The 23,698-nt window shown below is 39.2% G+C and overlaps 1 long non-coding RNA gene across 1 annotated transcript; it reads left to right on the top strand.

Annotated features, from left to right (window-relative positions):
* The first annotated feature begins 4,325 nt into the window (after positions 1–4,325).
* On the top strand, positions 4,326–4,897 carry LOC128742762 (uncharacterized). Its single transcript, XR_008412269.1, has 3 exons — positions 4,326–4,435; positions 4,493–4,606; positions 4,700–4,897. It is a non-coding gene; the product is annotated as an uncharacterized LOC128742762 (long non-coding RNA).
* Positions 4,898–23,698: the final 18,801 nt, after the last annotated feature.

Here is a 23,698-nt window from a genome sequence, read left to right as displayed (position 1 = left end):
AGCATTTACGTAGTATTTAAGGCGACTTAAATGCTTATTGGCCTGTATTTGAATAGCATTGGTGATGCTTATTGGTTACCTGGGATGCTTTCATAGTTACGTAACTGCCAAAATGAATTATATATAGTCATTTAGTAGAAAGGCAAAAAGAGAGTGTAGCAAAGGTGTAGCACAACAATCGAAAACGAACAGTTTTGGTGCAAAAGAGCTACACCGCAAAAACGAACATAGGAAAACCGCGAGTAAACATAAATCATAAATCGGACCCGCCCGTTCGTAATCGTGTGAAGAGAATGAGGAAAATTCTGCACATCACGCAGGTATAAATATTAGTTAAGGAAGGTTTTGAACATAATGATGATCACGTAACAGTCCATGTTTCGGCGTTCACAATTTTTCATTGGGCGTACTTTGAAATCAATAGGTTTTTTGTTGGAGTTGATGCGTGGAAGATTTTCCGATCGATCGACGCAAAAATATTGAAAATTCATTTGATACCCGCTATGTTTATAGCGCTTAAAACCTATCATTTTTTCGTGACGCTTGCATTTTTTGATTTTTTGGAATGACACCCTATCCCAACCCTTGCTGTAAGACGTAATCCTACGTCAAACTTAGTCTACGCTGTGTGTTTACGAGTCAATCTGGAGCTTGGCCGTTAATTTTACATTTTTAAGGTGGAACAACTTTGTCGAAGATTGTGCGGTCATTTAGTCGCAACAGCTAGTTTCCGATTGATTTTCGTTTTTGGACCACTGTATAAATTATATTATGAATAACGTAAAAATTATCAATTACATGTTTTAGTTAAAATTACTGCTTGATGAAGTAAATGATATCGAGAAGGTTAAGCAGCTGGCTGTGAATGCGCTTCAAGAAGACATTAATCGATGGCAACAAAAGATACGAATACTTTCAACGGAATATAACACTCGAATTACCGAAGTGAAACACAAACAATGGGTATGTAGTGTAAAAGGATGTGAAACTGCTTATAAAAAGTATATTTTCTGCTTTCAGTGTAACACTTGTGAACATGAACCGGTTTTACATTGTTGCTGGAATACATCGTATTGCTCACGTGATTGTCAGGAGAAGGATTGGCCTGCGCACAAGAAACAGCATAAATTTATTGTGTAATGATTTCGCTGGTCTAAGACTCTATGAATATAAGGTCGTTTGAAGATTAATTTTAAATTCGTTATTTTTAAGTTTTGCTAAAATATGTTAAAATAAAAATAATGATTTTTTGGCATTCAAATTTTGTTTGGGACACTCACTGGGGTCAAATGGACAATGTATATAAAACTGTTGTTATTAACGAAATAACATAGGTTCATAGCAGATAACTTAGGAACATATATTAACTAGTAATAGTGTTTCGAGCTCAATTCCGTCTATCTGAGTGGAAGAGCCAGTTCATAAATTATACCAATATCACTTTCGTTTTTTCGCAAGCAAACAAAACATACTTCGATAAACCTAGATCTCATTAAGACTTTAATTATTCCACATTTGTTACATGCAAGTGGCTCAGAGAGGGTGATCAGACCTAAAACTGAAGATAGAATCACAGAGAACAGACTACCAGGCAAAAAACGGAAAGTGTGTAAAAGGTATCAATGAGATGTAATAAAAAACCCCTCGTTAAACACCCCTCGAATAAACGTCATGATAACTGGCAAACTAAAACTTGAGGTCGCTTCAATCGTTGTGAAAATGTAACTCTTCACTCCTTAAGTACCTACGCACCTAAACTAAGGTGCAAAATTTGCTATTTCTTTCACTTTACGGTGTATGCGAAGAGCATCATTAATCCGTGTTGATATTTACGTGCAGTAGGCAGGATTTAGTAAGCAGTTGTCGAAACTCGATAAATGTGATAAATAAAGTCGAAAAAAATCATTTAAGTTAAACATTTTTTACGATAAAATAAAATTTTGTTGCTGTACCACGATGGGGCGAAAGTGTGAATATTATTGGTGTTCAAATAAAGAAGGAAAAAACGATGGAATATCCTATTTCAAATTTCCGACGGACGAACAATTGTACGATGTATTCTAGCCTAGACAAATTCGGGTTCTAACCCAACATTCTTGTAGATGTTTCAGATGGATCAAAGCCTGTAATTCTGTGAATGCAATGCAATTATTTCGATGGAAAGGACCACAAGCATTGAGCCGCATGAAAGTGTGTTCTGATCACTTTCAGTATACTGATTTCCGCGATAATGGTGCAGAAAGGAAAAGGTAAAAAACGGTATACATTTATTTTTAACTTTTTGTATCTATATGTGATGTACACTGTATTTTTAGATTGCACTGCGGTTCTGTGCCGATGTCTCAATTAGTTGATTACATATATGACGACGATTGTGGAGAATGGCAAGAGACTTTTTTAGATCCGTTGCGCAACGTGGAATCCTTCGACATAAGATCATCTTCACCATCTTCACAAAGCGAACCAAATGTGTCTGATTGTACGGAAATAGGGAATCTAAATGTAACTGTCGAAAGGTAAACAAAAGTGACTGAACCATAATTTACGAATATATGATGTAGCTAATACTTTTGTATTATGTGTATTTTGTATGTAATTTGCATTAATTTATGTATCATAAATGTAGCGAAATGTTAAAATCGATCAAGTGTGTTGAAGAAAATTATCAGCATCAAGCATTCAAACGTTCCTGACGGTACTAGCTTGTTTGCACAGCTTGAATTGCATTCGTCATACCAAATTGAGACCAGCACAGAAAATTTTAGATCGCATGGGTCAATTGCAACCAACGAGAGGTAAACAAAAGAGTTTCCATGTTAATAGTTCTAGTAATACTTCTTATAAAATTCACATAGTTTTTACCAAAAATCTGAAGAAATGTCTATGTTGACCGAGTTCGTTGAAGATGATGATTTCACAAAGTGGCAAGCAGCGTTGTCGGCGCCTTTCCAGGATTCGGAATCTTCAAATTTGAATTTGATAAATTCTACACGGGATACTACAGCAGAGGAAAACTATGAATTTAACCACATCGACAGAAATGATTCTTGCTGTAGACAAGATAGCAGCTGTTCAAGAGAAAATTACTGTGCAAGTAATAATTTCGCGGCAGATCAGTCCATCCGTAACCAATTGCAGCTTGAAAAACTATCTAATTCGGACCTGAAAAATAAAATAAAACAACTAAATCGGTGAATTTTTGTTTCTGAACAAACTAGTTTGCGCAGATACAAATCAATGATGAAGCACAAGAAAACCATAAATGGTTTGCGACGTAAACTGAAAACTTTAAATAGACATAAGACTGCTAACAAGTCGTTAGTTAAAATGGTTTTGAAAAATCCTGTTATCTTTGATAGTCTTCGTAATGCGAAACGTAAGCCATCAGCACGGAGATGGCATGCCGAAACCATAAAATTTGCCGCAGGAACTTACATGAATGGGCCACGTGCATATCGCTATGTGAGGCGCTCTGGGCGTTTGATTCTGCCACATAGAAATACCGTTTATTCTTACCACAAGCATGTTCGTATAGGTCCGGGTCTTGATCCATTTTTACTGTCATTAATAAAAAAAAATGAATAAGAAAATAGAAAAAGATTGTATTGTTGCAATGGCAATCGACGGAATGTCTGTCAAGGCGGAATTGTCCTATTTAGCCAAGGCTGACACCTTTTATGGCTTCCCGAGTGATGGTAGATCCCGAAGAATAGAAAAAAATAACCCGTTAAAACTGGCAACGGAGGCAGTAGTTATTATGGCATCGGGAATATATTCAAGGTACAAACAGGTATGTGACGGCTCGTATAAAAGCCTATAGGCAGACGATGTTTAAACATTTATTTTTTCTGTATTTTAGCCGATAGGATACTTATTAGCCCATAATAGTTTGGGAAGCAAGGTCCAATTGGAATTCATTAAAAGGAGTTACCGAGCTGTTCAACAATGCGGCATGCATCCAATGATAGTGGTCATGGATCAGTCTGCCACCAATATGAAGATGGCAAGAGAATTAGGCATCACGATGTCGAATCCCGTGTTCGAAATAGATGGCACAGAAATTGTAATAATGTTTGATGCACCTCATTTGACTAAAAGTGCGCGAAACGCTCTGTATAAAAATAACCCCGTGTACGACGAGAAAATTGCTTCGTTTTCACATATTCGTCAACTTTTTCAAGTAGATATTGGATCTACTTTGCGACTCGTACCAAAATTGAGCAAAAAATGCATAGATTTATCGCCGTTTGCTACGATGAATGTAGCATTAGCTACACGAACACTCAGTGAAACTACCTCTGTTGGTATTCGGTACTACGTAAACACAGAGCAGCTTCCGCAATGTGCTTTAGCTACAGCTGATTTTATTCACCTACACGACAAATTATTTGACGTCTTCAATTGCAAGGAGAAGTATACTGATTCAATTGGAAAGGTAAACAAATATACATAATATATTTATTTATAGAATTTACTATGCTAAATATTTCAGCCTTTTAGAACTCCGATTACTGAAAACTCTTATCATTTGGAATTTCTTGAAAAAGTTAAGTTGGGTTTTCAACGGATGTATTACACAACCAACACTTGTTTCGACGTAAAAGAGGTAATTATTTTGCTGAAAATTTTATATATACGCTAAAATTTCTTTGTACGCGTTTTTTTTTTGCACATTTCGAAACTATTATACGAATTTCAGAATTTGCACGATTTTGGTTTACACGAAACTTATTCTTCGCATATAATCGGGTTGAGTGTAACATGAACAATGGATTAGGCATCGTCATCCATTATGACCCCGACGTCGCGCTTCGTGGTAAAAATGTTTTTCACCAACATCATAACTACCGCTGAAATCATATTTGTCCCATGCCGCAAAATACGAAAATGAAGAAAATGTCACTCAAATTTGAATAATTAATTTTTCCTAAAATTATATAGCTTTGATGTTGTTATTTGTCTCTCTTTGAGACAATGTCGAAAAACTTTCAAGTTTGTATACATTCGATATTTATTTTAAAAATATGAATTGAAAACTTTATTCTAGAAAAACTCGAAAAAAATTTGAAGACAAATTTGTCTCACTAACAAACTGGACGCATGATTGTCTCATTGCATTATATCGTTTCATATAAAATGTTTTCAATTTGTATATTGATTGAAGTTACTAAACTAAACTAGTTACTAAAAACTAAATAATTAAAAAAAAACAGTTTTTCAACTTTGAGTGCGATTTTCCCATTTTCGTGTTTTGTACTATGGGACAGATATGCTTCCAGCGGCAGTACAGAGATTATAGATTAATAGATCCAACAAGGCTCTCAAAAGCCGCTAAATATTGAGCCAAACTGAAAAGTACCATAATAAATAAAGTCAACTCTCCATTTTGATTCGAAATTTAGTGGTATTACACTGCGTTGTCGGTTCTGTAATCTATAGCCACAGTCCATCTTCTTTGCTCCGGCGTGGAACTGACAATACAAACAAAGCATCGAGAGTAGTTGCTTGACCGTTTTCGCCTTGGCTGCCTCAAATCAACTGATAATACTGTTGATTTTTTTCCGTACATGTAGGATAGAAGAAAAATTTGTTCCATTTAATTATCTTTTGTAATTTGTTTTCTATCGCCATCCAAAATCAGTTAATTTTTAATAGATATGTTACATACGTACTGCAATGCGTTTATTATAGGCAAATGAAATGTCTAAACAATTGAAATTGTGCCAACGGTATCCACACTACATAAAAGGATTCATCAACAATATAAACGCCATTAAATGGATTTGGAAACACGTCAAGGAACGCTATAAGTGCAAATATTTGTGCTCAAATGTTTTATGTTAGGATTGTCTTGAAAACTTTTTCGCGGAGATTCGCCGGAGAGGGGGATTTAATGACTGCCCCAACGCATTACAATTTGGCAGCGCGTTTAAATATTCCATGATTCAATCAACCGAAGAAACCAATGACGGCCGAAACTGTCAAGCGGACTGTACTCGACCTCTGCTGGATGAAAATGATCTTTTAAACCTGTGTAACCCTGCGACCCAACCTACCGTAAACTACCATTTTAAGACACTTGAATCAGATGGTTGTGAGGCATCGACGAAGGAGCTAAACGCGTTAGTATATGTAGCAGGAGCCGCTGCACGCAAAATAACGCACAAGAAGTGCCACAAGAAGCTAACGGCAGACCACAACGATACGGATATTCTTCAAAATGCTAATTACTCCTTTTGCAAAATCAAATCAGTCATTGCTACGCGCAGAGTCACAATGCCCAATAGTTCGCTAATGGATATTTGCTTAACGGCCTTATATGCTTTTAAGCGATTTTTCCGCAAATTTCTCTACCAAAACAGGCATGGCGTTAAAGGCCGGCTGAAGGAATATTTATTGTATGAATCATTTGACGAAACAGCTTGTCAAGATTGTTTTGAGAAAATAACGGATGTAATCTTGAATACATTGATTCAAGGATTTTTACGCGATAATAGAATGCAGCTGAAGATAATTCAAAAGGCAAAACGAAGCAGAAAAGCCATTTGTATGGATTTGCCAACTGCAGCGTAGATCTATAAACTTGACGCATTGCTAGGTTATACATGTCTTTATTTGAATGAGAATAAAATCTTATATTTTACCACGACCGTCACATCGAAATTAAGAAAAAAAGAATTATATATATAAAACTGAGAAAAATCATATCCTATGCAATACCATGAGGTGTCCTAAATCTGTGCCTTTGGTCTAAAGTAAGCAGTTTCAGAGTGCAACATGCTTAATATTTGTATAATTAGTCGCACGCAATTAGAGCACCTCACGCTAATCCTATTTGTATGTCTTATCTCTATCAACATATCAAAAGGTCCAATGTGCCAGCTAGATAATTGTTAAGAAAAATTGCGTTGAAATGCATTGAAGTCTCTGTGATAAGCGTAGCCTAAGATGACACACGAACAGAATCTCTCATTTGCACACTGAACCGACACTGTTTCGACTTGTCGGTCGTGATATTTTTGCACAGCTTTTACGAAATCCTCTGAATGCCAATTGCAAATTGCGCTGCATACGTCGCGCAAATAGATTTCATTGAAGCAATATCAAAGCTTGACCGCCGCTTCATAATTACTATCTCACTGTTTAAAAATGAGATTAGAGATTACTTCGCTTGTTCGTTAGTCACTGCACTTTCATTTTTCTAATCCAAGCATCCCGGACACAAACGCACAGGATACAGTGGCTCCGGTCGATATGAAGTCATAATCGATTAGTGTTATCCTAGCATCGAATCGAAGTCAAATATTAGTTCTGGAGCTCCAGCATAGTTTACTAAATATCACAAAGAATCGTCCTCCATCAGCTGCATCTATTACATTGATGAATATAACACAACGGTGTAGTTGCACATTTCGCGGATCAGGCGATTCTGCTATACATTTATGAGTTTGCACATACAGAATTCACTGTAAGATAATTATCATCCAACTGGAATACGATGTTTCATTCGAATAGCATTCCTGTGCCTGTTTCAATAGGGGTGTAGTTCCATCGCGTAAACTCAGTATTAAGCAAAGGCAAATGTACCTGTGATTGTATATCCTCACGCAACTCACAAAAAAATTACAGCAGCTACCATTCCCATACTGAAATAAAAAGGATGAAATGTAATAAATTGTTATTTACATTTTACAGAAAGATCTCGACCATCCCAAAAGTTGATACTAACGTAGTTGGTGGTTGCAACTTTTTGCTTTTTGCTCCTGTAGTTATTTATTATGGCAATAAATATGTTGCTACTTGCTAGGTCTACGCTATAATCTTCCTGACAAAGTAGATTCCGTAGCGTAGATACCGAAAAACAATGAAGCATTCACCTCATTCACCGCACCAACCACCGACGAACCGCCGTGCGCCATCATGACTTTATGTCATATTCATATTACATGACCAATGGAATACAGATAAAGGTGCGTACATTTTTTTTTTTGTTGCGTTTGGCAAACTATTTCTGGAGGGCGCCACCGTAAGATTTTACACAAAAAAAATCGAAAACTTTCTTCGAGCCTGTTAATCTGTTCTCTGTGCATCTATTGTACCTCTTTTTGCTAATTTGTCTGCTATGTCATTGCCGATCACTCCAATGTGACTAGGTATCCATTGTAATGAGATGTTCCACTTGTCTGCTGTTTCCAAGATTTCATCTACTATTTCTTCGCGTTCGTCCTGTTCTTTTGCCAACTTCAAGATTTCACAGGCTGCTCGTGAATCTGTATATATCACAGCTTCCTGCAGATTGCTTTCTGCTATAGTGTATAGTGCTACTTTGATTGCAATAAGCTCTGCTTCCGTTATGCTCACTTCGTTCGCAAGATGGTAAGTTATGCTTTTATTTATTCCTTCTACGTAAATTCCAATTCCACATGAGTGCCCTTCTTTTGATGCATCAGTGAACACTTTTGTGCGTCCTTTATAGGTTCCATTAAAGGCGAACAGTACCAGTTGTTTGAGGTGGTGTGAATTTGTATTCTTTTTCGATAATGACAATTCTTCTAATGTCGGGCATATTTTAACCCCAGAGTATATCGAACACTTCGTTATGATTGGCATGATCGAGTCGAAAAGCTTAAAATGTTCCATATACACTTTTTCCATGAAGCTGATTTTGTTTGCTTCTGAGTTGTTGTTTATTGTTGTTCCCATAAGTTGCTCTCCCACAGCGTTTTGCCGTGCTATGTTTCGCGCAATTTCTTTACCTGTGACGTATTCATGTCTGATTGTTAGGGGCTCCAACCCTGTCATAGCTAAGAGAGTATTCAGTGGTGTAGTTTTCGTACATCCCGTTGCCTTTCGAAGACTTTGATTGTTTATAACTGCTAAGGCATTTAGATTTGTTTTAGCTGTATTGTTATACACTGTGGATCCGTATTCTAGAGTGCTTCTAATTAGGGCTTTGTGTATATTTAACATTGTTTCTGGGTGTCCACCGTTCTTTATTCCACTAATAACCTTAATCATATTTAGTCTCTCGTTGACTTTGTCTTTTAATTCTTTTGTGTATTTTCCAAAGCTCATACTCCTATCTAAATGTACTCCAAGATACTTATGTGATTTAACCGTTTCGATTGTCGATCCATTAATTTGATATCCAAGTGTTTTATTGCTGGCTTGGAAAAGTATACTTTTTGTTTTTGCTGGGTTAACTGTTAGATTTAGATTTGTTGTCGCATCTACGAAAAGATCTAGAAAGGTTTGGCCAGTGGTTTCTAGCATTCCAATAGACTTTGCTGTGATGATGATGCCAAAATCATCAGCGAACTGAACCAGTTCAACTCCGTCGACATGTATTGTATGTAATTTGCTTGTATAAAGGTTGAATAGAGTGGGAGATAGGACGTCCCCCTGTGGGAGACCTTCGCTGATTATTCGTGTCAACTTTTTGTCGTTTGTATGAAAGATTATTTTTCTATTGATCAGAAAATTTGTGATCCAGCAAACTAATTCCGATGGGATTTGAGTTTCCAACATAATTTTTTCTAATGTTTCTACTTTTACGTTGCAGAAGGCGTTGCTGATATTTGTTGGGTTCAGTGTTGCTAGTTGTTCATAAATTTTCTTCTTGTTGTAAAACCATTTGTTTTCCGTTTTGAATGATTCGTTGTCTTTGATAGCTATTTGTATTGCCATATGGTGACTGCCTATTCCAAAATCAAGGACTGACCAGTCAAGCTCTGCATACAGATTTGTGGAACATAAAGAAACATCGATTGCTGTGCTTCGTCTGTTTAATTGTAGTGGTATAAAAGTGTTTTGTCCATCATTTAGAATTAATAAGTTGTACTGATTTATTAGGTCCATAAGAATGCATCCCTTTTTATCGCTATTTTCGTTTCCCCATATAGCATGATGTGCGTTCCAATCCCCGCCAATGATTACATTTTTGAATTTTTTCATCGTATCCAGAATTTTTGTGACGTCTTCTTCAAATTCATCTTGTCTCGCTGTTGGCGTGATGTATACTGAGGCAACCGCTATTTTTCTACCCGGAATGTATACTGCTACGGCTTGTGTACTCTCTGATAAATTATCAATGGCAATTCTTTCGTAGTTGATGCCACTTTTCAAGTATAACCCAGCTCCTCCGTAGTTGTCGAATCTTGAATGTAAAATACTATAGAATCCTGAGATGCGATAACGAGAACTTTTTTCGTATGATTCTTGAGTCCACGTTTCTGATATTAAAGCGATTGTATATTCTTCGCCGACCAACACTCTTTGTAATTCTTCTCGATGTTTGTTTAAACTTTGGATATTGCATTGGATTATCTTCATATTGTCAATTGTTAAATTTTGTCTTGTTTTCATGTTATATACCGCTGTCGTCCAATTCATTTATTTGCATACTCTGCGGATGCAGTTTTCCTTCATCTATCATATGATTAACAAACATCGCAAAGCTCTCTATATCCTCATTATTGTTCTCTTGCCGATTGCTTGAATGCGGAATAGAATCTAGTTCCTCAATTCCTTGATTAACCTCCAAATTTACTTTGGCGGGATTAAACTTTCTTGTCTCTTGTGGTTTCCGATTTTGTTTAAGCTCTTCCTTCCACGCATGTGAGTCGTTTGGCTTATATTTTTTGAATAGCGCTGGGATCTCCTGCGTTGTTTGTGAGGTTTTGGTTTTGGCATTGAATACCATGATGTTATCGGCCAAATTTTTGGAGTTCCGCTCCTCTTTACGATTTTGCTTGCGCGGAGACAAGTTCGGATTTCGTCTATAATTGCCTGCCAGCACTTTAGCAAAAGATTCAGCAGGAGTCGGTTCGTGAACTGTTTCAGTAAGTGCTTCGTAGTAGTTTTGTGTTTGAATGGGGAACTGTTCCGTTGCCTCTACCGCCGTTAGGTTCGTTCGCGCCATAATTGCTTGAATGTTGTTTTGCCGATTCCGCTCTGGACATAGCTGGTCTGTAGTTTGGTGGTTATTTCGACAATGGAGACACTTCTGTTGTTGTTGGCAGTTTTCAAATTCTTCCTCTTTATCGTGGAACCTTGTACAAATTTTACATCGCCGCTTACTTCTGCAATTTTCAGTTTTGTGATTATATTTCAGACAGTTTAGGCATAAAATGGCTTTACGGTAGAATGGCTTAACGCGCACCGACACGCAAAAAATTCGCACTGCTTGCGGGAGTTTCGCCGCTCTGAAAGTGATGCTCATTCTCATTGATGGTTGCTTTTTACCATCGAAAAAGCGGTTCAACCGATAAATTTGCATTACCGGGAACTCACTCTCGATATCGTTCATTATTTCTGCTTCGGAAATGTCTAAGGGTATTCCAGAAATAACTCCTGTTACCGAAACCAAATGCCGCGGAATATAGGCTCTATAGTTTTTCTCTTTTAACAGTGGATCAGTTGTGAGACGGTTGGCGATTTGGTAATTGTTAAGATATATCATCACTTTATTCCTTCCGACATTTTTCATATCAGTAATGTGTGTCTTGTATATCGCCATTTTGCGCAAAGTGCTGGCAAGTGTTAATTTATTGATAGCGTGAACTCCATTTTGTGTGTCCATTTCTACCATTACTCGAAAGGGACTTTGATCTCCAAAAACATAATGGTAGTCAATCTTATCCATGATTTTACTGGTTTTGGTATTTGCCGGATCTTCAGGATGTTTCCGTTTAGCACCGTTTCCTGCTAACATGTTGTGGACTCTTTAAAACTTTTTTAAATTCCTGAAAGCACATGCCATTTCTTCATTTAATGGCGAACTTAACCTCACTTTTCTAAACGACGTCTTTTATCGCCCCTTGGGCCGTGTAAATGATATTTTCACTTCCCCGATATGTGTTTTTGCTTTAAAATCACTCGTAGTCGATCACGTGTATAGCGATACCAGTTTGAAGAGAACCGAATAATTTTACTAAGAAAGATTTTCTTGTTCACTTTCGAAAAGACGTGTTTCACTCTTGACGTTTTGAACTCGAATGTTCGACATATCGATTGGGATCAAATACTTACGATAACAAATTGCATGTGACATTGCATTTTGCACAACCATTGACATTCAGGGATTAGCTTCGAGTGCCTCAAAAATCGCATATTTTAGTATGAATCTGTTTCATTTATTTGTTTCGATAATATCGGGGTACCAGTTCCTAAAGTAAGATTTCAAAATAAATCATTCAGGGGAAGGGGTCCAAATTCATCATAGAAACAATTCTTGCCTCCAAAAACACCTACATGCCAAATATGGTTCCAATTGATTGATTAGTTCTCGAATTAGGAGGAAATTTGTATTTCATTTGTATAGGAGCCCCCCCCTCCTATGGTGGGGAGGGGTCCTAATTCATCATAGAAAAAATTCTTGCCTGCAAAACCTCCCACATGCCAAATTTGGTTCTATTTGCTTGATTAGTTCTGGAGTTATGAGGAAATTTGTATTTCATTTGTATGGGAGCTCCCCCTCCTAAAAAGGTAAGGGGTCCTAATTCATCATAGAAAAAATTCTTGTCTCCGAAAACACCCACATCCCAAATATGGTTCTATTTGATTGATTAGTTCTCGAGTTATGAGGAAATTTGTATTTCATTTTTATAGAAGCCCTCCCCCCTCCTAAAGTGGGAGGGGCCCTAGTTCATAGAAAAAATTCTTGCGTCCAAAAATCTTCACATGCCAAATTTGGTTCCATTTGCTTGATTAGTTCTCGAGTTATGAGAAAATTTGCATACCATTTGTATGGAAGCCCCCCCTCCTAAAGGGGAGAGGAGTCATAATTCACCTTCTAAGGAAGGGGGTATCTCAATTCACAATAGAAAAAAATTGGCCTGCAAAAACACCCATATGCTAAATTTGGTTCTATTTGCTTGATTAGTTCTGGAGTTATGAGGATTTCCTAATTCATCATAGAAAAAATTCTTGTCACCAAAAACACCTACATGCCAAATATGGTTCCAATTGATTGATTAGTTCTCGAATTAGGAGGAAATTTGTATTTCATTTGTATAGGAGCCCCCTCCCCTCCTATGGTGGGGAGGGGTCCTAATTCATCACAGAAAAAATTCTTGCCTGCAAAACCTCCCACATGCCAAATTTTGTTCCATTCGCTTGATTAGTCCTCGAATTATGCAGAAATTTGTGTTTCATTTGTATAGGAGCCCCCCCTCTTAGTAGAGGGAGGGGTCTGTAACCATCGTAAGAACCTTCCCTGGCCCCAAAACCTCTACATGCAAATTTTCACGCCGGTTAGTTCAGTAGTTTTCGGTTCTATAAGGAACATCCCGACAGGGGGCCCTGTAGCCGCAAGGTTACCGAGTCTGCCTTGACAAGCGAGTGGTCGTGGGTTCGAATCTTAGTAGAATCAGGCCATTCTATGTTGAGTGACTTTAGCATGGGTTTATTCTCAGGGCCCTCCACATCCTTCCTACTGCATTCTGCATTTATTAACAACAAGATAACACAAGATCGTAATAGGAAGTTCACATTAAATCGTTTTCATGTGAATTTAACATTGTAATTGCATAATGATTAGAGTATGTCAAAACAAAGTGAACAATAAGATGTTTTGCAGTCGTGCGTATCCTCATATACAACTTATGACTGTGAATTATAAAACAGTATAGTTGATTGCAATATTTAGTTATATCTCAATCATATATTCAGGAGTATAAAGTAGCGTGTTATAAAAACCGCTGTATAAAATGCAAGATAGAATTAAAAATAATCGTCAAAATTTTCGCACGTATATTGCCTCCACTTTGGTACATATACGCTCTTACCTGACCTGAAATATAACTTTTTCGTTCAGATATGATGTCGTATTTCTCAGTTGCAATCGAGATATACAAACCGAATGGTTTACTGGGAATGAAAGCCTCTTGCCAGGGCACGTTATAAGAGTGGTACTTGCATGAGGTGCGAATGAAGCCTCTTGTTCAAGGGCAAATTATAGCTTGTTCCGCTTCCTGGTTATAGCAATGATATTGGTAATGCATAAGTATTAAGGAACACATACATACACACATACACACCCTCACTCTGTGCTGAACTCTGCTTTACCGACCATGAAGCCTTTAACCGGGACTGGTTATAAGAATGATAGTTGCTCGAGGTGCGAACGAAGCCTCTTGTCCAAGGACAAATTGTTACTAGTCTCCGCACTCCCTGGCTCTAGAGCTAGATTGGTTGAAAAGTAGTAAGAAGCGTAGAGGGAAAAAGAGGTGAAAACACACCGACACTTTAACCACGGATAATAAGCAGTTCGCTCACTCTATAGCGATACTGCAATAACAACAAGTGCGGAACAACACCTGGATAAGATCACAATAGATCAAAATGGTGGTCGTAGTAATAATATCCACACACACAAAAAAACGTCCCGACAGACAGACATACATTTTTATATATAAATTCGCATATGACACATTCCAGCGTTACGAGACACCATGAGCAACCGTTTTTTCGAAGCAAATTTGTTCATATTTTACCAACAGTCTGACGAATATCTTTCAAAATAGGTGTTTTGAGATGCTATTTAGTAGTACTTTCTCAATACGACGGCGAAATATTTATCATAATAAGCATCATTGAATAGTGGCGGAATACTTTCATTACGGGACACCATCGCAGAAAATGCGTATTCTGAACATGATTCAAACATTTGCAAAACTCTGCTCTGTTTAAAGTTTTTCAAAGTCGACATGTTCCGAAAATTTTTAGCTGAAGGCAGCCTGAAACTCAAAATGTATCAGGTATCAGCATCTTTGGCTCGAGCAGCACGTTCCTCACAATCATGTGGAAGGATTTGTGCCTTGCCCATCTTGCCCGTGTCATCATTTACCTGATGAGGACGGGAAGGAAAACAGGAGGAATAGGAAGGGGTGGATGAGGAATTTGGACAAACACAAACATATATATACCGAGAGATTTTTGTACCCCCGAGAGGATACTGCAATCCTTGGTAGTTAACTTACCAAAAGGGGAGTATACTCATGATAAATAAGAGCTTATAGCTCAATACCGCTTTCGGTAAGAAACATCAAAATGTCTCGTAATTTTAGTTTCCTAAAATCCGATTCATTTAAGACGTAGGATCCAAAGATCCTATGACGCAATAATGCTACTGCAGGACAGTTGCAAATTACGTGATATGGTGTACCGTAGTCGGATTCACATAAATTACAATGAAACGATTCAGCTCGCTGAATCGTAGCCATATGATAATTTAGTCTGCAGTGACCAGTCAGTGATCTGACAAGAATACTGCAATTTACCTTTGAGTGTTGCAAAAGAAATTTCGCAACCTTCTCACAAGGCTTAACAATGAAACTTTTCGTTTGACGACAAGTTTCAAGATTTTCCCAATAACGTACATGTTCAGATGAAAACCAAGATCGAATCTTTTGTTTTATCCAACATGCCGCAATTGGTAAAGCAGGTTCCGGTCCGAAAACCGACTTTTCTGCTCCAGATCTTGCTAGCTCATCAGCCCATTCATTTCCGGTTATACCAGAATGGCCAGGAACCCAAACCAGATGAACGGCATTTAGAATGCTTAGTTCTTCTAATTGGGTGTGGCAGGCGATGACTGTTTTAGATTTAGAATTAGCCGCACAAAGGGCTTTTATAGCGGCTTGACTGTCAGAACAGAAGTAGATAATCTTGCCTATCAGTTCTTTCTGAAGTGCAAACTGACCTCCGCACATAATTGCAAAGATTTCAGCTTGAAAAACGGTGCAGTAACTACCCAACGAATAGGATTCCTCCAATTCCAGCTCACGGCAGTAAACACCAGCACCCGCGCGACCTTCGTACAAGGAACCATCGGTATAACAGACCACATAGTTGGAAATTTTCCTTTCCATGTAGCCTGACATCCAATCCTCTCTAGGAGGAAAGTCACTTGAAAAAGTCCTATACGGGAAAGTACGCATGAGCGTTACATCGCTAGGAGCAAGGGCAAACTTGTCCTCAGCAACAATTTGCGACCACAATCGAGTATGACCAGTGGAACCGTCCACAGACTGCCAAAGGCCAATCGCGTGTAGTCGATAAGCACATATTAGTGCCTCTTGCTTCAGGTGGAAGTGTAGAGGTTTAATATTGAAAATAGCTTCTAGGGCGGCAGTAGGAGTTGTAGTAAATGCACCAGACATTGCCATTAAACACATCCTTTGAAGATGGTTTAGCTTTGTCTGGACAGTCACAACTTCCCCTCTCTGCCACCATACAAGACAACCATACGCCAGTATTGGTCTGACAACGACCATGTATAACCAGTGTATGTATTTGGGTTTAAGCCCCCAAGAGTTGCCAATTGCTCGTCTACATTGCCCAAAGGCCATGCACGCTTTTTTAATTCGGAAATCAATATTTGTGGACCAGTCAAGCTTGGAGTTGAGGATCAACCCCACGTACTTCACTTCGTTCACAACATCAACATCCGAATCGTAAAAGCGCAGAGCGCGAGCTCCATTGGTATTTCTACGTCTTGAAAATAAGACGATAGATGTTTTGCTCGGATTTACCGAAAGTGCAGTTTCTTGGCACCACGTTTCCACGACGCGTAGTGCCTGCTGCATTAAGTCAAATAATGTGCTTATGCACTTTCCAACTACTAGGATGAGATAGTCATCCGCAAAACCATATGACGGATAGCCTAGACCATTGAGTTTCCTCAATAGGCCATCCGCCACAAGGTTCCATAAAAGAGGCGAGAGAACGCCACCTTGTGGACATCCACAAACACTTTGCTTCCAAATGCTTGCTTGCCGTAAGGACGAAAAAAGCAATCGGTTACTAAGCATTTGTTCTATCCACTTTATGATTATTGAAGGCACATTATGATAACGAGCAGCCTCCAAAATGGAAGCGAAAGATACGTTATCAAACGCGCCTTCAATATCCAAAAAAGTTCCTAAGCAAGATTCCTTTTGTGAAAAAGCAACCTCAATTTTATCCACCACATCATGTAATAAAGTGGTTGTAGACTTGCCACTTTGATAAGCATGTTGTGCTGAATGAAGAGGAACTTCTACTAAGCTTGTTTCGCGGATATGGTGATCAACAATCCGCTCAAGTGATTTAAGCAAGAAAGACGTTAGACTGATTGGTCTAAAACTTTTTGCTTGCTCGTATGTCGCGCGTCCACCTTTAGGAATAAACTTAATGGTTATTTCACGCCATTGATTTGGGATGTACCCAATGGCAATACTACACACAAACATCCTTCTCAAAATGTGTTTGAAGTACTTGAATCCTTTTTGCAGTAGAATAGGGTATATTCCATCTGTTCCAGGAGATTTGTATGGAGAGAAGCTGTTCACGGCCCACTCAATCGCTTCAGTTGTAACAAGTCTCCGAGCAAAAGCCCATGAGTCTAAGCCACCTAAAACGATTTCTGGATCGTTTCGAACTTCAGGTTCCGCACAGCCCGGAAAGTGACTATAAAAGAGACATTCCAGGATTTCATTGTCATTCGAACAGTATTCACCGTTCGAACTTCGAATGTTATTAACCTGATAATCTTTCGATTTTGACAGTATTTTATTAAGTCGACTTACTTCGCCGAAACTGGAAACGTTGCTACAGAACCTGTGCCAGCTCGTGCGTGCTGAAGATCGTAGAGCCTTTGCATAGGCTTTCCGGGCCTGCTTGAAAGGCTCCACGCCATCCCTCCGACGTCTATTCCAGGCTCTCCTGCATCGTTTCTTTAGTTCCGCGAGATGAGAGTTCCACCATGGTGTTCCTCTAGTCGTTTTAATAGTTTTTAGCGGGCAAGCTACTTCAAAAGCTTCCGCAATAAAAGGTGTTGTGACATCTACAGCCACATCCAAGTCGATCGATGATTCAATCGTCGGTTCGAATCCTTGAAATTTCGTCGCCAGTTCCTCCTCAAAGAGTTCCCAGTCAGAAAATCTCGGATTGCGAAATGTTGCAGCGTTCAAGGAGACACCCAAATGATCAAAATATATAAAGCAATGATCAGATATTGGTGTCTCATTTGAAACATGCCATTGTGCCAACTCATGACTGATCCTGTTAGAGCAGAGTGTTATATCTAACACTTCCTCTCTACCAGCTCGTATGAAAGTTGGACAATTGCCAATGTTGAGTATTCCAAGGTTGGTACTACTCAAATATTCCATCAAATTAGAGCCTCTCAGATTGATATCCGAGCTGCCCCAGATGATGTGATGGGCATTGGCATCACTGCCTACAATGAGCGGAAGCCCATTAGATTGGCAGTATCTCACCACATTTCTGGAATCGTCGCTGGGAGACGGTTCATCGTGTGGCAAGTATGCAGAACAGTAGACATAGCGCCTATGGACATCATCCACGACGAGTTCTACTGTGACTGCACAAATATCTCGAGTAGTCAACTCAGAGATAAGGCATGCACTAATTGACCTATGCAACAATATGCATGCCCTGGGCATCAAACGAGGATTTGTCATTCCAGTTTTGCTGAAAACAGCAAAGTTCTGGTTTCCAATATCCGTCGAATGAAAGTACCCCTTGCGAAAATATGGCTTCTGAACCAATGCGATGGTGACAGAGCCATTAAAAAGTTTTTCGCATAAATACAAATTTGCTGCCCGTTTGTGTTGAAGATTTATTTGTGCGACTCTAACTATTTGACTAGCGGAGTATATGCACAAACAATCTCCAACACAGATCAGACAGCAAATTGTAAGCGAAGCCAATTAAGTTGGCCAGAACGCACTTGGCGTAAAACCCATAAGGGAAATTGGGCAGGACTACTATGCTGTTCCCACGAAACGCAAGGGACAACAAAGATCGACCTTACCAGAGCCCCGCATGGCACAGTAGGGGCTAGATGCCCAAAAACCTTGAAAATTGAATTTTGTAAAAAACCCAAGATAGAATATTTTAAGACCTTCTCTAAATTAATTGTTTTGACCAATACTAACATCCTGTGAAGAAAAATTTGAGGTGCATGAAAGTTAAATAATAATTGCCTTCGGACATAGCGTGCGCCGCTAGGAGAGCTACGCTATTTTCTTTCGTTTGTTGACTACCGCTCAGTCGAGCATAATATCAAGCTGCTACAGTGAGTGTGGCTGGCTGCCGGGTGAGTTTGCACCAAAGTACAAATACTCATAGTAAATGTATCTGGTCAGGTTTCTGCTGTAACTATCCAACAATTAGCCCTTTTTAGGACCAAATATATAAATGAAGATGCACTTCGATTTTCTCACTAAACGCTTAGTCTCGAATCACGAAGTGGCGCAGTTTGCTTTTCAGAGCATTTTGCCATGTAATACAGTTTAAACATGACTGGCGGGCTCGTACGCGCATACTTGATAAACTTCCAATTTGTCATGTTCATTTTAAAATGAGGAAAAATATGAGAAAAATCAATTTAACTGCTTCGTATACTTATTCAGTAGTTATGAAAAGAACTGATTGTTTTCTACCAGATACTAGTATTGCACATCAAGGAAATTTACATCTGGGCAGCAGCTTTTTTCGGGCCACTTTCTCCGTTGGAACGACTTCTTTTGGCTTTGGGGCTTTCGGTGCCTTTGCTGCGGTTTTCATTGGCTTAGTAGATTTTTGTTCGGGGGCACCCGCATATTTACTCCAGTAGTACAGCTTTAATCGGAGCCGCCTTTGTAGCAGTTAGCAAAGTTAATTTGTTATCGTCCGTTTTAACAACCTTGAACGAATCGGAAGCGCCTGCTCTCTTTGTTTGGGTCAGCTTTTCGACAGCTACCTAATTTCAAAACCTTTTTCACGAATGTGGCCAACCTTGAAACGTCACAATTGTGGTTGGCGGCGATTTACTTGAAGACGGCTTGCAGCGAGGATCGGTTGATTATACAGAGTATTGATAGCAGCGAAAACCATATCGTTCGCTGGCGGACGAGTCCATGGCTTCTTCGGTTTATTGGCGTCTCGCTCGGTGAATTTGGATGTCTTCGATGTCTTATTCCAGAGAAGCAGCAACAGCTGAAGCCCAACAATTTTCGAGCGGAATCTATTATAGCGCGTAAACTAAATACAATCAAAGGGAGCGTATCGCATAGCTCATCTCGTATATATTTCTGTCATCTGTGCTTGGAAAGCATTGACGTGGGGAGGCAAAAAATGAAAATATTGAATTAATGAATGTTCGTCTAATATTTTCTTAATTATTGCACGCCTGTTGGAGAAACTTGTAATAAACTGTTTTTTGAAGATTTTTTGAAAAATTTCCAATCGATTGATACCAATATCTCTAGAATCTATTGAGGGATGACTGAGTTATAAGCGTGCAAACCATAACCACTTTTCGTTACATGTTCCCTTTTCGTTTTTCCAAAGTGCACCCCAATATAGAAATCAAAGAAGTAGTCCTACTTCAAAACCAAATGGCGCATTGCGAATTTGCTTGGATCCCAAGCCCCTGAACTCATGCATTAAACGGGAACATTACTTGATTCCAACCCAAGAGGATCTTTTTAGTCGTTTATCAGGTAAACGTGTATTCACTGTACTAGATCTCAGGAGCGGTTTTTGGCAAATGAAGTTGGATTCTCGAAGCTCGGATTTGACTACCTTTATGACGCCATTTGGCCGGTTTCGCTGGAATCGTGTGCCGTTTGGCTTGAACAGTGCACCTGAGATGTTTCAGCGGCGGATGGTACAAATATTTTGGGATATTCCAGGCGTAAAAGTATATTTTGACGATTTAGCAGTGGCAGGTACTAATGAGGAGGAACATGATAGTATTCTTTCTCAGGTCATTGCAAGAGCTCGCGAAAACAATGTCAAGTTTAATGCTGACAAATTGCAATTTCGTCAAAATCGTGTTAAATTCATGGGACATACGATAGGAGTAGGAGAAATATGTCCTCTAGATAAGGATGTTCGAGCTGTTACGCAAATGCCTAAGCCGAAGAATGTGTCAGATGTTTTGCGATTGCTTGGATTGCTAAAGTACCTTGCGAAGTTTATCCCTAATTTATCTACTCGCACTTCTCATCTTCGTAATCTTACCCATAATGGAGTAGAATGGAACTGGACTCATCTGCATGATACGGAATTTAAAGATCTTTGCGAATCATTGGGCAAATCCCCAGTTCTTGCTATTTTCGATTCTACAAAACCCTGCAACGTACAAACTGACAGTTCCAGAGATGGGCTGGGATGTGTACTGCTACAGGAAAACGGACCAGTCGCATTTGCTTCTCGTACTTTGAGCAGAAGCGAACAGAAATGGACACAAATAGAGAAGGAGCTACTGGCTGTCGTTTTCGCTTGTTCAAGATTCCATAACTTTTTGTATGGAAGAGATTTTGTGGTCGAGTCAGATCATAAGCCGAGAGGGTCAGAGGGGCTCTGTAGCCGCAAGGTTACCGAGTCTGCTTTGGCAAGCGAATGGTCGTGGGTTCGAATCTTAGTAGAATCAAGCCATTCGATGTTCAAAGTGACTTTTAGCATGGGTTTATTCTCAGGCCCCTCATTTACCCTTCCTTAATGCTGCATTCTATGTTATCCCGATAAGGCCTATTGACAGTGCAAAATGAGACCCTTATAGTTAAATGCACTGGTGTGCAGTGCCTGGGATGGCTATAATTGGGGACAGCGCTATCATGTGGAACAAGGTGGGTAAAGTAGAGAAAGCATTGAAAGAAGGGTAAAACCCAATTACACACAAGCACGCATGAAATTCAATAAGCATATCGCTCACTCAATAGCGATTATAGCAAATAAATGCAGTGCAGGTCATACAGCAAAACACCCGGGCGATATCACAATAGATCTAACTATACTGGTCGCAGTGATGAGTCCATACAAAAAAAAAAAAGCCTCTAGAAAGTCTGATAAAGCGCGATATAGATGATGTTACACCTCGGTTGCAGCGAATGTTTTTGGCCTTACTGAAATATCCTGGATTATCTCTAGTGTATACGCCTGGGAAAAATGTTCTTGTAGCAGACTGCCTTTCACGTGCTGCATTATCGCCAACGGATGAATGTGATATAAAGCTCGATGGTACAGTTCACATGTTGACCAAACGTGCCTGTATGTCTCAAGAAAACTACGAACGCTATCTGGAGACTCTTAGTCGGGATGAACGGTACATGCAAATTGCGAAATACGTTCAGGACAAATGGCCGCCATACCATGCACTGGATAATTTTAGTAAACTTTTCTTTAAATACCGCCATGAATTACACTACGAGAATGGACTACTTTTTAAGAACCATAAGCTCATCATTCCAACTGAATTGCAGAGTCTCATCTGTAAATGTTAACATGCACCACACATGGGAGTTGAGAAAACACTTGCTAGGGCAAGAATGCAGTTCTTCTGGCCATGCATGACGAATGACTTAAAGGAAATGGTGGGAAATTGCATGACTTGCGAAAAATTTAAGCGAAACAACCAAAAAGAGCCCCTAGTTCAGGACACAGTACCCGATTATCCATATCAAAAGGCATCAACAGATATTTTCGAATACGGTGGACACGACTGGTTAGTAATAATTGATGCATATTCAGGTTTCATGTGTTGTGATAAACTGCAAGATAAAACTATGTCAAGCGTATGCAAGCTATTTGATATGTTCTTTAACAGTTATGGCTACCCCACAGAAATACGTAGTGACAATGTACCGTTTAACTCGTTGGAATGTGATCAATACGCAAATCGAAATAACATATTGTTTACATTCTCCAGCCCGCGTTATCCGCAAAGCAACGGTCTTGCTGAAAAGGCTGTTGCAATAGCAAAGAATATTTTAAAACGGTGCTATGAGGTTGGAGAAGTACATCAATATCAATATCGAATACTTGAGTATAACGCAACTCCGATTGCCAGTATGCAGATGTCACCCAGCCAACTATTCTTCGGAAGGCAAATAAAGACCCGTATGCCGGTTGATGAGGCTTTGTTGGTTAGGTTAGCTGTGGACAACTCGTCTATTCGAGCGAGCAGAAACGTGAAAGACAGAAGGATTATTATGACAGATGTGCAAAGCCATTGTCGGCATTGACTGAGGGACAAAAGGATTTGTTCAGAAAGAATGCTAGAGATTGGCATTATGGTACAGTGATTCGCGATGTGAACGGTCATTCCTACATTGTTCAGGATGGCTTCGGAAATCATTTTCATCGAAATCGTCGTTTCCTGTCTCCCACTCTTAATTACGAAGTTAATCCAGCAGAAGCGTACTCAGAAGATGCTTCGTCAAATGTGACAGATTACCAACATCACAATGCTATTAAACCTCCATCACAAACCAGAAACGTTGTAACGAGTGGGAGTTGTGGTAATTTTGATGATACTCTATCATGTGGTTCATACCAAACTTAGAGTGACTATATACAGAGTGGCGACAAGTCATCCCAAATGTATGCAGTGCGGTTTTTCCAAGGTTTTTCTTTCTCTTTCCTGCATACGCGTTGGATAGGTCGTCTGCTCGATTGGAATGACACTGACAGATAATTATCATTCCAATTTTGACCTTGTCGCCACTCTGTATATAGTCACTCTAACCAAACTGTAAACACTGGCGACTATCATAACGATACATACGACTCTGATTTTAAAACCATCAGCAATTCTGAATCCGATATTGAGTCATTATCGGACATAACACCAGACGAGCCTGCTAGTCCAACATTAGTAACCCGCAGTGGCCGTGTAATTATTCCTCCAAATCGATATGGACGT

Source organism: Sabethes cyaneus, chromosome 3, assembly GCF_943734655.1.
Source record: "Sabethes cyaneus chromosome 3, idSabCyanKW18_F2, whole genome shotgun sequence".
In the NCBI taxonomy this organism is placed as follows: domain Eukaryota; kingdom Metazoa; phylum Arthropoda; class Insecta; order Diptera; family Culicidae; genus Sabethes; species Sabethes cyaneus.
The sequence above is the reverse complement of the archived record's forward strand: the minus strand, read 5'-3'. Positions and strand labels throughout refer to the sequence as shown.